The sequence below is a fragment of the Macadamia integrifolia genome, unplaced genomic scaffold (assembly GCF_013358625.1).
Source record: "Macadamia integrifolia cultivar HAES 741 unplaced genomic scaffold, SCU_Mint_v3 scaffold2654, whole genome shotgun sequence".
Taxonomy (NCBI): domain Eukaryota; kingdom Viridiplantae; phylum Streptophyta; class Magnoliopsida; order Proteales; family Proteaceae; genus Macadamia; species Macadamia integrifolia.
In genome coordinates, this window is record NW_024868860.1 from 40888 (window position 1) to 54813 (window position 13926).

The following is a 13926-nucleotide window of genomic DNA, read 5'->3' on the forward strand; positions in this document are numbered from 1 at the left end:
TCATTTATTGCTTTACAAGGTGGGTGAGAAAAGTAAAGAAGAGAGAGAAAAGAAAGAAAGAGAAGGAAAGAAGAAGGAAGAAAAGGGGAAGAGGTGCTCATAGTGCGATGTCGAGGTTGGATCTTTCAATTCCGATGCTAGAAAAGTGATCCTCATCCTGAGATCTAATTTTGAGGTGAGTAAAACCCATATTTCTTAAACCCTCAAGAAACCTTAAGTGAAACTCTATGATTCAGGTAAAAATCATTAAGATCTTGTTAACCCCACTTGAGAATATGAATCTAAGGTTTAATGAAAGACCTACATATTGTTTATGAAGGTTTTAGAGGAAGAAATCGTAAGATTTGAAAAGCATTTGGTGATTTCTTGAGCTAGAGAAGAGATTTGGGGATTTTAAGGTGTTCTTGAGCCAAGAGGTAAGATCTAAGCTTAAAATCTTGAATCGACCCAAGATCTAGGTTAGAATCACAATATGGGACCTTAGATGTGTGAAAAATGTGATCGAATTGATCCCTTGTGGTTTCCCCAAGGTGGGATGAACAATGGAGATGAAAAGCAAAATCCCAGTTCTGATTGGTGGGTGCCCTAGAAGTGGTTGGACCAACTAATCCAGAGCCCGCCTATTCTGGTTGGGCTTCTGGCTTAACCAGTGAGGAAGGATTGATGAGCACCTAGCCCACTGCTCTTGGCCCACTGGTCCAAGCAGAGCCCCTGGGTTGAGCGGTAGGCAAGGATCGACGGGTGCCTGACCAGTCGATTGACCTACTAATCGGACCCATCGGGTTTCGATTGGGCCAAAATTTTTTGGGCAACCTCCTATGGTGATTTAAGCATGATGGGATCATTGTTCCACATTGGTTATAAGCCTAAAGTAGAGATATACTAAACTCAACCTTTTTAATGCGAGGAACTCACGTCTTCTCACACCGGATCTCGCTCGTACTGGGCATGAGCTATTGTACATATCTAGGTAAGTGGAAAGTGGACGTTGACTTTATTTTTGGAGTGTTTTTGCATCATTTCAATATTGTTTTAAATTAGCCATGTCATCACTTATTTACTATGTGTAGACTAGTCATCCACGAATGCCATTTGCATGCATTGTCTTATGGAATTCATCTATGATTGTTATGTTGAAATCTTTAATAGCTAAATGCTTATTCTTGCTATGAGTTATGAGATGGATGATTTTAAATTATTGATTATGACGTATGGCTAGACTAGATGCTGTAGTCGACATGAAAACGAATGCATTGGTGGCCGTAGAATGGGACACAGTAGCACTATGCAGTTGTAGGATCACATATAGGAGCATATGGTTAGGAATGACATATCCCTATGCTACGACCCTTCCCAACAAGGGTTTAGGTGTTGGGTATATCACTGGGGGGAAGGTCGAGGTGGTGTACTAACAGTGGCTATTAGAAGTACGCTTGACTGATCACTAGGATAGTCGGCAACTTTTGTGATATAACTAGAGGGCCAATTGTAGTGCTTTTACTTTAATGCAGGGCAAGACCCATTTTACTTTAATATCGTTGAAAAACAGCAATTTACTTTAATGTCGTTGAGAAACAATAATTTACTTTTTTGGTACCCATTACTGGCCTTCTCCAACAACTCTATGGGCTTATCCCGGGATGGAATTTGCTACTCGTACTTAGGGCATATACACACTGTGGTTGTGAGTAGCACATAACCTATGACTTAGAATGTTGCTTAGGTGATTTAGGTTATTAAAAATGGACTTGCACACATATAAGATCATTTGTATTGTGTATGATTGCTTGGTCTTTCTTTTCATTTACTGGGCTAGTGAGCTCATCCCACGTTCACACCATTTTTAGATGATCTTGCAAGTTATCTGGCCGAAGAGCTAGAGCTGGGATGCATCGTAGAATCTTCATCCGATAACTGGTGTGTCCTGGAAGATCTTGGGCACGGTGCCGAGTGCCTGTATGAAAGTTGTGTTGCGGGACAGCAACATTGATACCTACCCAAGATTCTTTTTTATTATTTTGTTATGTTATCTCTTTTGTGCTCTAGATATTTAAATTGTATTTTTTGTATATATATCATGCCTACGAGCCCACATGTAAATGTATTATGTAATACAATTTGGGTATCAAGAGTATTGGGATATTTACAGGTACATACATGTGAGACTTCCGCTAAAATACATAATTTACTTTCTTTAGTTGTGTGTATATTATGTACTGGTTACTACATCAGATGATCCTGACAGGTTTTGGGTTAACAGGAGTTAACTCAGTCACTGGTCTGGTTCTGTGAGAACGGGGTGTAACAATCATGGTACCGGTGCCACCTCGACCATATCGAATTCCGTCTCACAACATACATCTCATATCATTTCCATCAAAATATAACATGTTATAGAACATCACCATCATTTAAGGAATTTAAATAATCATGTGAAAATCCTACACATGTGAGCAATTCTATAATAATTAAACATTACCAAAATAAAAGTCAACCATCCCTCACCTTGTATAAGTTTTAACGGATTGGGTTCCAAGTATGGCCACCAAGTGTCAATTCAATTTTGGCCTCGGGATACGTGCACATCTCTATCCTAAACACAAAGGTGAACCCACAAGGTCTACCCCCAAGGGTAGAAGTACTGTCAAATTTGATAGCACTAGGAGTGTCACCGGATTTAGTCACCAAAAATAGGTTTAGAACACACCAGATTCATCACATGTGAATCTGGTGGCCCTAGCAGAGAGTTCCTAAAGCTCATACACTTCACCGGAAACAACCACTAGATACTATCCCAGTGTTTCAGGTGGGGTATTTTTGGTGGATACACAGAAACTGCCCGTGGGTTTTTGAGCTTTCTAACTCGAGTTCGATCATCGGGATTTGTTCCATGGAGTTTATAAGGGGTGTTCCTAGCATCATTTTAAGCTAAAAAAATCCCTATTCCATCGAGCCAATCGAAACTCTAGATGGTCATTTGGTCACAAGCATTGTTGGAGCTCACCGGACTTGGTTGGAGCTCAGCATTCACACTGGGGAGGTGAATATTCACTCCCAAAGCTTGGGGTGTCGGGCGGTCAAGGTTCACATCCATACACACCCTAACCTAGCTCAAAATGAAGAGAGAGTTTGGTAGGAGAGGTGGCTCTTACCTCCAGCAAGGATTCTGACAACTAGGTGGGCAACCGGCACCATGGTGAGCTTCTTTCCTCCTTCTTCCTCTTCTTCTTCTTCCTTTCTCTTCCCTCTTCTCCTCTTCTTTCCCTCTCCCACATTCTTGTACAAGTGAGAAATGAGAAAATGATTCCTCATTTCCACTTATATAGTAAGTTAGGTCCTTAGGGCCTGTTTGGCTGGTCCTAGTATGGTCCAAGTAGATGAATCCAACTTTTGGGACATGCGGGTCTATCTCCTTGGACTCACAAGAAACACAAGTCATAGGAAAAGTGTGGGAGGGTGCATGTTTTCATCCGGGGCTGCTCCCGATGTAGGAGGTGGTGTCCACGGGCATATGAACCAGTTCAGCAGCACAGATGACCACCGAATTTAGCCCCCGGATTTAAGCTCAAGTGCTTCCGGTGGCATATTTTCGGTGGTCAAGACATCAAACTATCTTGACTGCTTGTTGTCCACCAGGTGGTCTCTCACAGATAATTGCCTTAGGTTTTTCTCATTGTCTTCCAGCAGTTTTGGTGTATGCAAGGATTCGGGTGAGGGGTGTCGGGTCACTTACCATCTATGATTAGAAGGTTTGAATCCCCTCCAGTTGGATTGGCAAGCAATACATGAGCATGTGGGATAATCTCTCCCCCTTCTGCAATGGGCAATCGCGAGCCAAAACCCAATGGTACTTTTTACCTCCGGTTTGAGACCTATCATAACAGTTCAAATTAGACCAGGTCAGGGCATGGGTGTCATAGGTGAGGTATTGGCCAATCACACTCGGTGGTAGGTCTTGGGGACTAATATGCCTAGGTACGACGTAATGTATCCAAGGTGGATATAGCATGGTATGACGTATTGTACCTATGGCTGTCAAACAACATGGGTGACCGATGGATTTTTTGGGACTGTGATTATCAGGGGTTACTATTTAGGGGTTGGTTGGGGGACTGAGGTTCTATTTGGGATTTACTAAATCCTACTTGCAACTAGCTTGTATCTTTGGAAGCCGATGTACTGGGGAGGGGATACCACCTATGTTGCTTATAGCACTTATACCCACATTTCAGACTCAATAATTAGAATGGAATATTAAATTGTAAATGGATCATGTGGTTGTGCATTGTGGTATCATGGTTATGGATTATACTTGCGAGCATGCATTTGGCATCAGATTGGATATGTGTGCTTTCCTGCTCACCCCTCACTGGGCTAGTATAAATCACCTCTCGTAGATTTCTCTTTTTAGATAGTGGAACCGGAGCTAAAGTAGACATGAGTTCAGCAAAGGTTGTGAGAATGTGAGACACTATGGATTGGACAATTGTTCCCTTCTTATATTATGATTTATATTTACATGAGTGTATGATGTAACTATTATTTATTAAGTTGTGGGTGAATTCAAATTGGGCCTATATGATGTAATTATCATTGTAGAAAATCACCATTGGGAGTATATTGTTATAAAATTTATATGCATACTCTGATTGGGATTAGAGATCTTGTGGCATTGTGAGGTAGTTGACTGCTTTTGTGATCCTGGTGGAGGTAGGCTGACTGGGTTTGGGAATCTAGTTTCACATACCTTGGCCTATATGAGCCAGGGTGTGACAGTATGCATTTACCCTGATGTATAGAGCAACATAATTATCATGTATAATTATAGTATTGAAATTGTGCATGGCTTGTACTTGAAGTTAAGCTGTTTATTCAGTCAATCATTTTCTAGTTCTGGAAGTTTGATTAGAAGATATCAGTAGTGCCTTTGAAATAATCTTTCTAAAAATTTACTTTTCCCCTTTCCCCGCTATTAGAAAGACCAGATTACCAATCCAACTGGAGGGGATTCAGACCTTTCGATCACAGGAAAGACCAGGAAAGATCATCTTGGGAGAGTTACCAAACTGGTCCTAACAGTCCATATAGAATCATTCTTAAGATACCTTGCATTCACCCATTTAACCCATAACCTATCATTCTCCTAATGGATACCAGTGCTTTTTTCAAGGGAAATTTTTGTTCTTGTGATGGAGAATCGTAATCTATCACATATATCTACCCATGTCTATCAATGTGACAGTGGGGATACTTAACCTGGTGAAAGAGCATGTCGTAGACTAGCACCCTCTTTCTCTATCACTCTCCTCCTCACATAAAATGACCTCTCTTGCCCTTATTTATACACGAAACTATTTTATGACTTCTCATTGATCCGCTTCCGAATCCCTAAGTCACTTCCTAAGAAAACCAACCCTCTCCCAAGACCTTTCCATTTACAATACAAGACTTGACTCTAAGCATGAAAAGTTACAGTCATGACATAGTCCACATCACTGGGGGCTGGGATTTAGCATATTTCATACTAATTTTCAAGCCTGGCCTTTTATAGTAGTGGGCTTCAATCAAAATCCCAAGCATGTGTACCATGACTCCATCTCAGCCCATGTGTACCCTCAAGGTTTTAAGCACTGCAGGTCCCCCATGGAGTCATGGTTCCTTATTCACTCGTAAGTGATGAAATAAGAATTAGGATCAGCTGAAAACCAAGACCAACCATTGCTATGTTGCATCAACGCAGCGTGGGATCATCTCAGAATTCGTGAACTTGAAAGAGAAAAACAAAATAGGTGGAGTGGAAAATATTGCACTAAAGCCAAGCAAGAGATCTGGGTCTCACCCTAACGGAATTTCCTAATTTTAGGAAATGATGACCAAGTCACAACCCCAAAACAAATCTCCTTCATCCCATCAAATTAAATTCCCTTTCATCTCTAAGACAAAAAGAAACCAAACAAATTACAAAAAATCAAAGTTCATGACCAACCCACAAATACCTTCATCATCTTCATCAATGAGGACAAGATCAAGAATAACAAACATCAAACTATTAAAAAAGAAAATCATTAGAGGTTAGTATTCGATAAAAAGTTGAACTGGGCTAACAATAACAAACCCCAAATGTCAAAAAGAGAAAAATATATGTATTGAAAACACATGCTAAGCACCAAGGTTGGGGGAGAGTTTCAAGGGCATGCTTAGCTTGAATCTGGGGGACAGGTCCAACAGGAATGTCTTTTACATTGGTTAGCTAAGACAGGTCCAACAGGAATGTCTTTTACATTGGTTAGCTAAGACAGGTCCAACAGGAATGTCTTTTACATTGGTTAGCTAACATGCCCACATTAAAAAACAGCCACCATAAAGATCTCCAAGGAAAGTGAGCTTTAAATAACATTAGAATAATCTCCCGAGTAAATAAAAGATAAAGGTGATGACCACTTTGTACTTAAAGTTCTAACCTTGATCTTAATCATAGTGCTATAATTGTTGAAGCTCTTTATGAGAAAATCTTGTCCTCAAGTTTTTTTCCCCATCTTCTCTTCGTTCTTGGCTGGTAAGCCACGTTGGTATTATTAATGACTGATGAGAAATCTCATTTTTGCTACTTGAATGTGGTGTTTTTTCTAGGGACCCTTCACCACAAGAGAGGAAAAAAAAAGCATTAACGAAAGACAAATAAGTCGGTTATTCGGCTTGGGCTCATAAATTCAAAAATTGTGCAATAGCTCCCGTTTCGTATATGGTGTCGGATCATATACGAGTCCAAGGAGGATTTAGTCAGCCTAAAGTCGGATATCCTTCCTATCTAAAAAAAAAAATTCAAGAATTGGAATCGGATCGACAGATTCAGATCGGAGGCTGATCCCCTGACCGATTTTGGCTGATTCCAATCCGTTCCTGATCAGAATTGGGCATGGTCGACCCCAATCCTAATTCTGCTCTTTTAAACCTTGGTATGGCTTTGATCCTAGTGACCAAGCTCCAATCATGATGAGGGTGTAAAAATGGATCATGGACTCTTGGATTAGAATATCATCTTGACGTCAAAGTTACTTATCAAAAAAAAGTCTTGAGGTCAAAGTTCTGGTTATTGGTGCGGATTAATAAGAGAGAATTAATAAGAAATTTTCACATACACTGGAATTCAATTTATTTTTGCCCTTCTTCACTTTTGAGTGGGATTAGGGTTTTGGGAGTGGGAGAAATGTCTGCATGGGAAAATGATGTCTGTAATTGAATGGAGGTGAAGGGAAGGGAAGATTATATTGGTGTACGATGTCTTGTATTCCGTCATAATTTAACCCAGGGAGTACTAGTGCAGTGCCTCGACAGGCAGGACGGCAATCCCACTATATATTTATAGTGAGAGTTTTTTTCTCTGTAATATACGCAATACTGAGAGGTGTGAGGGATGAGCGTTGTAACCCTATTCTTTATTAATAGTAAAGCAGGATCTTATCTCACCGAGGACATAAACAATCTTACTGAATCTCGTAAATCTGTGAGCATTGCTTGTTCTTGTTTTTTCATTATCTTTGGTATCGTTTTAGGGCTGCGTTTCTACAAATTGGTATCAAAGCTCTAGGTTTTCATTTTCTAGGGCTTACTATCACGATGGCAGGGAAGAGATTGAATGTCAAGTATGATATCGGGCAGTTCAATAGAAAGAATAATTTCACTCTCTGCCGTCAAAGGATGAAGGATCTTCTGATACAATGGGACTTGACAAAAACGTTATTGGGAAAGTCGAAGAAACCTATAAAAATTACTGATGAAGATTGGGAAGAAATTGAGGAAAAGGTAGTATATGTTATTCGATTGAATTTTTATGATGATACCTTACAATATGTTGTGGGTACTGAATTTGCACCACAATTATGTGCGAAAGTTGAAAGCATCTACATAATGAAGTCCTTAACGAACAAGTTATTCATGAAGAAGCAATTGTATTCTTTACAAATGGAGGAATATACAGATCTATTAGAGTATCTTAACATGTTCAATTAGATCGTAAGTAAACATCCAAACCTGGAGGTTAAGATCGAGGATGAAGACAAAGCGTTACTATTGCTATTGTCAGTCACAGAATCATATGATCATCTAATAACGACTCTCTTGTACGGGAAGGAGACCCTTGAGATGGATGAAGTCGCAGTTACCCTCATGTCCAATGATACAAGAAAGAAGGGCAGTAGTATGAAATCTCAAGTAGAAGGTCTTTTCGGAGGTGACAAAGAGTAGGAAAGAGGAAGATCAAATCAGAAGGGATTTGGAAAGAGTCTATCAAAATCAAAAGGAGCAAAGACAAAGGTCTCTTGTTACTATTGTAAGAAGGAAGGTCATCTGAAGAGAGAGTGCTTAAAGGGGAAGGCAGACTTGAAGAAGAAAGATGTAGATAAGGCATCTGAGGAAGCTAGTGTGGCTGACAATTTAAATTTTAGATTCTAGATGCTCATATCACATGTGTCTACATAAAGATTGGTTTGATACATATCAACCATATAATGGTGGGTCTGTCCTAATGGGGAATGATGATGTATGTAAGACCATTGGGATAGGCACTATCAAAATCAAGATGTTTGATGGGATAGTAAGAACTTTAGCAGATGTGAGACATGTACCAGAATTAAGGAAAAACTTAGTATCTTTGGGGGCACTTGACTCAAATGGCTGCAAGTACATAGCAGAAGGTGGAGTTCTCAAAGTTATTAAGGGTATCATGGTTGTTAAGAAAGAATAGCTAACTGAAAACCTATACAGACTTATAGCGAGCACAATTACAAGTGGAGCATTTATGACTATAGATGCAGGATTTGATACAGATGATACTTATCCGTGGCATATGCGGTTAGGGCATATGGGAGAAAGAGGATTGATAGAGCTTCATAAAAGGAAACTGTTAAAGGGAGTGAAACTTGTAAACTGAACTTCTGTAAGTATTGTGTGTTCGGAAAACAATGCATGGTTAGTTTTAAAACTGTAAAAGATAACAGTAAAAGGGTGCTTGATTATGTACACAACGATGTATGTGGTCCTTCAATAATAAAATCTTAAGGTGGGGTAGAATACTTCGTGACCTTTGTTGATTACTCAAGGAAAGTTTGGATGTACTTCCTGAAGTTTAAAAGTGAGGTATTTATTAAATTTAAGGAATGGAAGGCTGAGGTAGAAAGGAAGATAGGAAAGAAAATTAAGTACTTGAAAACAGATAATGGAGAGGAGTACACATACAAGCCGTTTTTAGAATTGTGTAAAGCTGAAAGGATTACATGTCACTTCATAGTTCCAAAGACACCACAGTAAAATGATGTAGCTGAAAGGATGAACAGAATGCTTTTAGAAAGAGCTTGGAGTATGAGACTGAATGCAGGGCTAAGTAAGAGATTTTGGACAGAAGCAGTGAATATGATATGTTTCCTCATCAATAGATCTCCACCAAAGGCGATCGATTGTAAAATTTTCGAAGAGTTATGGACAAAAAACTAGTAGATTATTCTATTCTAAAAATATTTGATTATCTAGCCTATGCACATGTTGAGAGTGAGCAAAGTTTCAAGTTAGACTCAAAGTCTAAGCAGTGTATCTTTCTTAATTTTAAGAAAAGCATAAAAGGATTCAAGTTGTGGGATCCAAGTTCACAGAAAGTTGTGGTTAGCAAGGACGTTGTGTTTGATGAGTCTCATATGGTAAATTCAAATTGCAATTCACAAGCAATTGATGAAAATAAAGAAGGTTCTATTATGTAGGTGGAGTTAGGCGAGTCAGAAACAACAAGAGAGAATGAGTCATCAAGTGACTTACCAGGATAACAGGAAGTAGTAGAAGTTTCCTATACTGTGGTAAATGGTAAAGGGAAGCGTACTCACAAAGCATCTGTGAGATATAAGTTTGAGGATATGGTTGCCTATGCCCTCACTGTAGGTACAAGTGATCCATCTTCCTACCATTATGCTTTGAGTGATGCACAACATGATAAATGGATGACAGCTATGATGGAGGAAATGGAATCTCTATAGAAGGACAAGACTTGAAAGATTGTGAAAAAGTCTAAGGGAAGAAAAATCATTGGGTGTAAATGGGTCTTCGGAAGAAAGAGGCAGCATCTGAGAAGGAGCGTGAAAGGTATAATGCCAGACTTGTAGCCAAGGGCTATGCACAGAAGGAGGGGATAGACTATAATGAAATATTCTCTCCAGTGGTGAAACACACTTCGATCAAGGTACTACTTGCTTTGGTGGTCATGTATGATTTAGAGCTTGAATAGCTTGATATGAAGACTACATTTCTTCATGGTGACTTAGAGGAACAAATTTACATGAAGCAGCTTGAAGGTTTCAAGGTGCAGGGAAAGGAAGATCATGTTTTTCTACTTAAGAGGTCGCTTTATGATCTTAAGTAATCTATTAGGCAGTGGTACAAGCGCTTTGATTTCCACATGATGAAGATTGGCTACACAAGAAGTGAGTATGATAGTTGTGTTTATTATAATGTGTCAAGTGGTAATTCCACTATTTTTTTGATGCTTTATGTTGATGACATGCTCATTGCTGCAAAGAACAAACATGATATAGTCTCTTTGAAGTCTTTATTGGGTGCTGAATTTGAGATGAAGGATCTTGGTGCTTCTAAGAAGATCTGTGGCATGAAAATCCTTAGAGATAGAAATATAGGTAAACTTTGGGTAACTCAGAAAAGGTATATTTAAAAGGTGTTAAAGTGTTTCAATATAGAAAAGGCCAAATCGGTTAGCACTCCGTTAGCCTGTCACTTCAAGTTATCTGAAAGGGAATACCCTACAACATATGAGGAGTTGGAGCATATGTCTCAGGTCCCCTATGCTAGCTCAGTTGGGAGTCTCATGTATGCTATGGCTTGTAGCAGGCCGGATTTGTCTCATGCAGTCAGTGTTGTTAGCAGATACATGAGTAATCTAAGGAAGGAGCATTGGAATGCAATTAAGTGGATCTTCAGATATTTGAGCAAGACTAAAGATACAGGTGTTATGTTCAGTGGTAAGGGAAGTTCCACAGAATTAGCAGGTTATGTTGATCTTGACTATACTGGTGATTTAGACAAGAGGAGGTCTACTATAGAGTATGTATTTACATTGGCTGGTAGACCTATATCATGGAGGGTGATGCTTCAGTCTATAATTGCATTGTCCACTTCAGAGGCAGAGTACATGGCGGCAGTTGAGGCTGCCAAGGAAGGAGTCTAGTTGGCTAGATTGGTTCGTGAGTTGGGGTTAGAGCAAGGAGGTACAGTGTTACATTGTAACAATTAGAGTGCCATATATCTTACAAAGAATCAAGTGTTTCATGCAAGGACAAAGCATATTGATGTGAGATTTCACAAGATCAAGGAGCTTGTGTCAGAAGGCAGTATTCACTTGAGAAAAGTTCATACAGATCTCAATCCTGCAGATATGTTTATTAAGCCAGTTACTACAGAGAAGTTCAAGTTCTGTTTGGACATGATTAATATTACTCATTGTTGAAGATGAGGGACACACCAAATAGGTGCAGGTTTGTACCTCTTATGAGGTACGGGGATGAAGACATTACAATTTATCTTTACAGGAGGCACGACAGAATTCAAGCCAAGGTGTAGATTGTTGGTATACGATGTCTTATATTCCATCACTATTTAACCCAGGGAGTACTGGTGTAGTGCCTCGATAGGCAGGACGGCGGTCCCGCTATATATTTGTAGCGAAGGTTTCTTTCTTTGTAATGCAAGCAATATTGAGAGGTGTGAGGGACAAGCATTGTAACCCTATTTTCCATTGATAGTGAAACAGGATCTCATCTCACCAGGAACGTAGGCAATCTTGCCGAAACTCATAAATCTGTGTGCATTGCTTGTTCTTGTTTTTCCATTATCTTCTGCATCGTTTTAGGGTTGCGTTTCTACAGGTTATTGGTGGAGGTGGAATTCACAGAATCAAGCTTGTGCCCCATTTTTTCCAAGGCTCTGACTTGGGACCTCAAGAACTTGAGATAGTTAGTAGCCTCATCAAGCAATGTAGCAGTATCCATCTTGGTTCCACCAGGGACTAACCTCCATAACTCTCTAATTCTCTCACTTATTTTCTCCCTCCTGTGCCTTGTAGCCACTGTCTGTGGATCACTAGAAATCCTGACATTCTTCCTCTTGGGCTTCTCCACTACCTCCATTCCTAGATTCACTGGCCTGAATGCTGCAACTCAATACATCATTTCCTTCATATGTGCAATGGCTTCGGTGTCTTCGGGCTCATCAACTGAAGATAATAAACAAGAACCGTTTGGCTATAGGAAGTTGATGTTTGATGACCTTTGATGATGATTCTCCAATCTGGGTTTCTTCCATCTCCAGATGTGCTGAAACCCACCCTCTGTAGTAAAAGAATCTGGCTGAAGAAGATTAAAATACTTATAATTCACGTTCAATTTTCGTCCACCATATCCATCCTTGCTTCTCTTTTTTGTTGAAGTAGGCCTACTACTAGTAGTAGAATCAAGAAGCTCGCGTGTTTGACTGAACATCTCTCTGCAGTTCGCATTGGAAACAATGTTCTCGGATTGTCCTGGTGAGACAGCACTGCTAGAACTGAAATTCCATAGATTTTTGCAATCGAACAATATAATGGAAACTGATGTATCAATATTATTAATGCTATTGGTTGCCAACAAGAAGTAGTCCAGAGACTCCAGTGAGCCGGTCTCCGTTGCCATAGTCATGCCGGAGACTACTCCATTAACCTTGCCATCTTCATTATCATTAACAAGTTGCAGCCGATCAACACCACCGAAATCTGTGATTACACCACTTGATTGGGCCATTAGAGCAATTCCCCAAGTGGGTCTTGGAGCACTATTTATGGAATCCAAGGCAGGTCTGACGACATCGCTTGTTGTTGTTTATGAGTCTTTAATTGAACCAAAGAAACCTTAAGGGAGATCCATCTCATGTTGTTGTTGGTGATTGCTCTATAGGCTCTAGGAAGAAGAGCTCTTGATCGCAGCATCTGGGTGCTGGTCGTCCCAACACAAATTATTCATATAGTTTGAGACTTCCTGTCAATCAAGCTCTAATGATTAGACGAGATGATTCTTCTATCTGTAGTTCTGTACCCCTATGACAGAAATCATAATCACATGCATGAGTAGTGAAATAAGATAGGCTTGCTGACAGCTCTTGCGTGTAATTATTAGAACTTACAGAATCAAAAGGAATGAAAGCATTTTCCCAATCTCATAGGGAAAGAAAGGAAATGTAGAAATTAATTTAAGAAAGATAAACTGTAACAATTTAAACATATATTCATGATATGTAACTGGTTCCAGATCTGGCTACTACCCAGATCACAAGACTGAAAGAAAGAGCTCAGCAACCAAAGCATCTTCTTATTTATTTCTCAGAATCTCCTTCAGGATAAAAAGCATGTATCCAGAGACACCAAAGGAAGAGAAGAACCTAAGATCTAGACTAGAAGGGCAGAGAAAATCAAAGTTGGATTTCTTCAAATGATGAAAGCAGAGGATTTCCTTCAACCTTGAGATGTTAGGAAAGTCCATCTTGATTCCTTGAAATATGATTATAAATAGGAAAGGCTGATGACCCAATCTAATATTATTTGTCACTAGTGATACTTAAAGTAAACATGTAACATATGAGTTAAAGGACAGAGAGAATCATAAAATATAAAATTAGGGCCCGTTTAATTTTGTTTCCAGAAACGGTTTTTCCGTTTTTCTGTACTCAGAAACAGAAAAACATCATATTTTCTGTTTGATTTTTTGGTTCTGTTTCACCTATTTATAAAATAAAAATAAAAATTGATATATATTTTTGTTCCTAGAAACAGGAATGAAGAAATACCTATTAGTTGTTTTTCTATTTCTTAAAACAAAAAGTGACGGAGAAAAATCATGAAATAGT

The 13926-nt window shown here is 39.3% G+C and overlaps 1 pseudogene; it reads right to left on the reverse strand.

Annotated features, from left to right (window-relative positions):
• Positions 1 to 7184: 7184 nt before the first annotated feature.
• LOC122066988 lies at positions 7185 to 12827 on the reverse strand (annotated as a pseudogene).
• Between the last annotated feature and the right edge of the window lie 1099 nt (positions 12828 to 13926).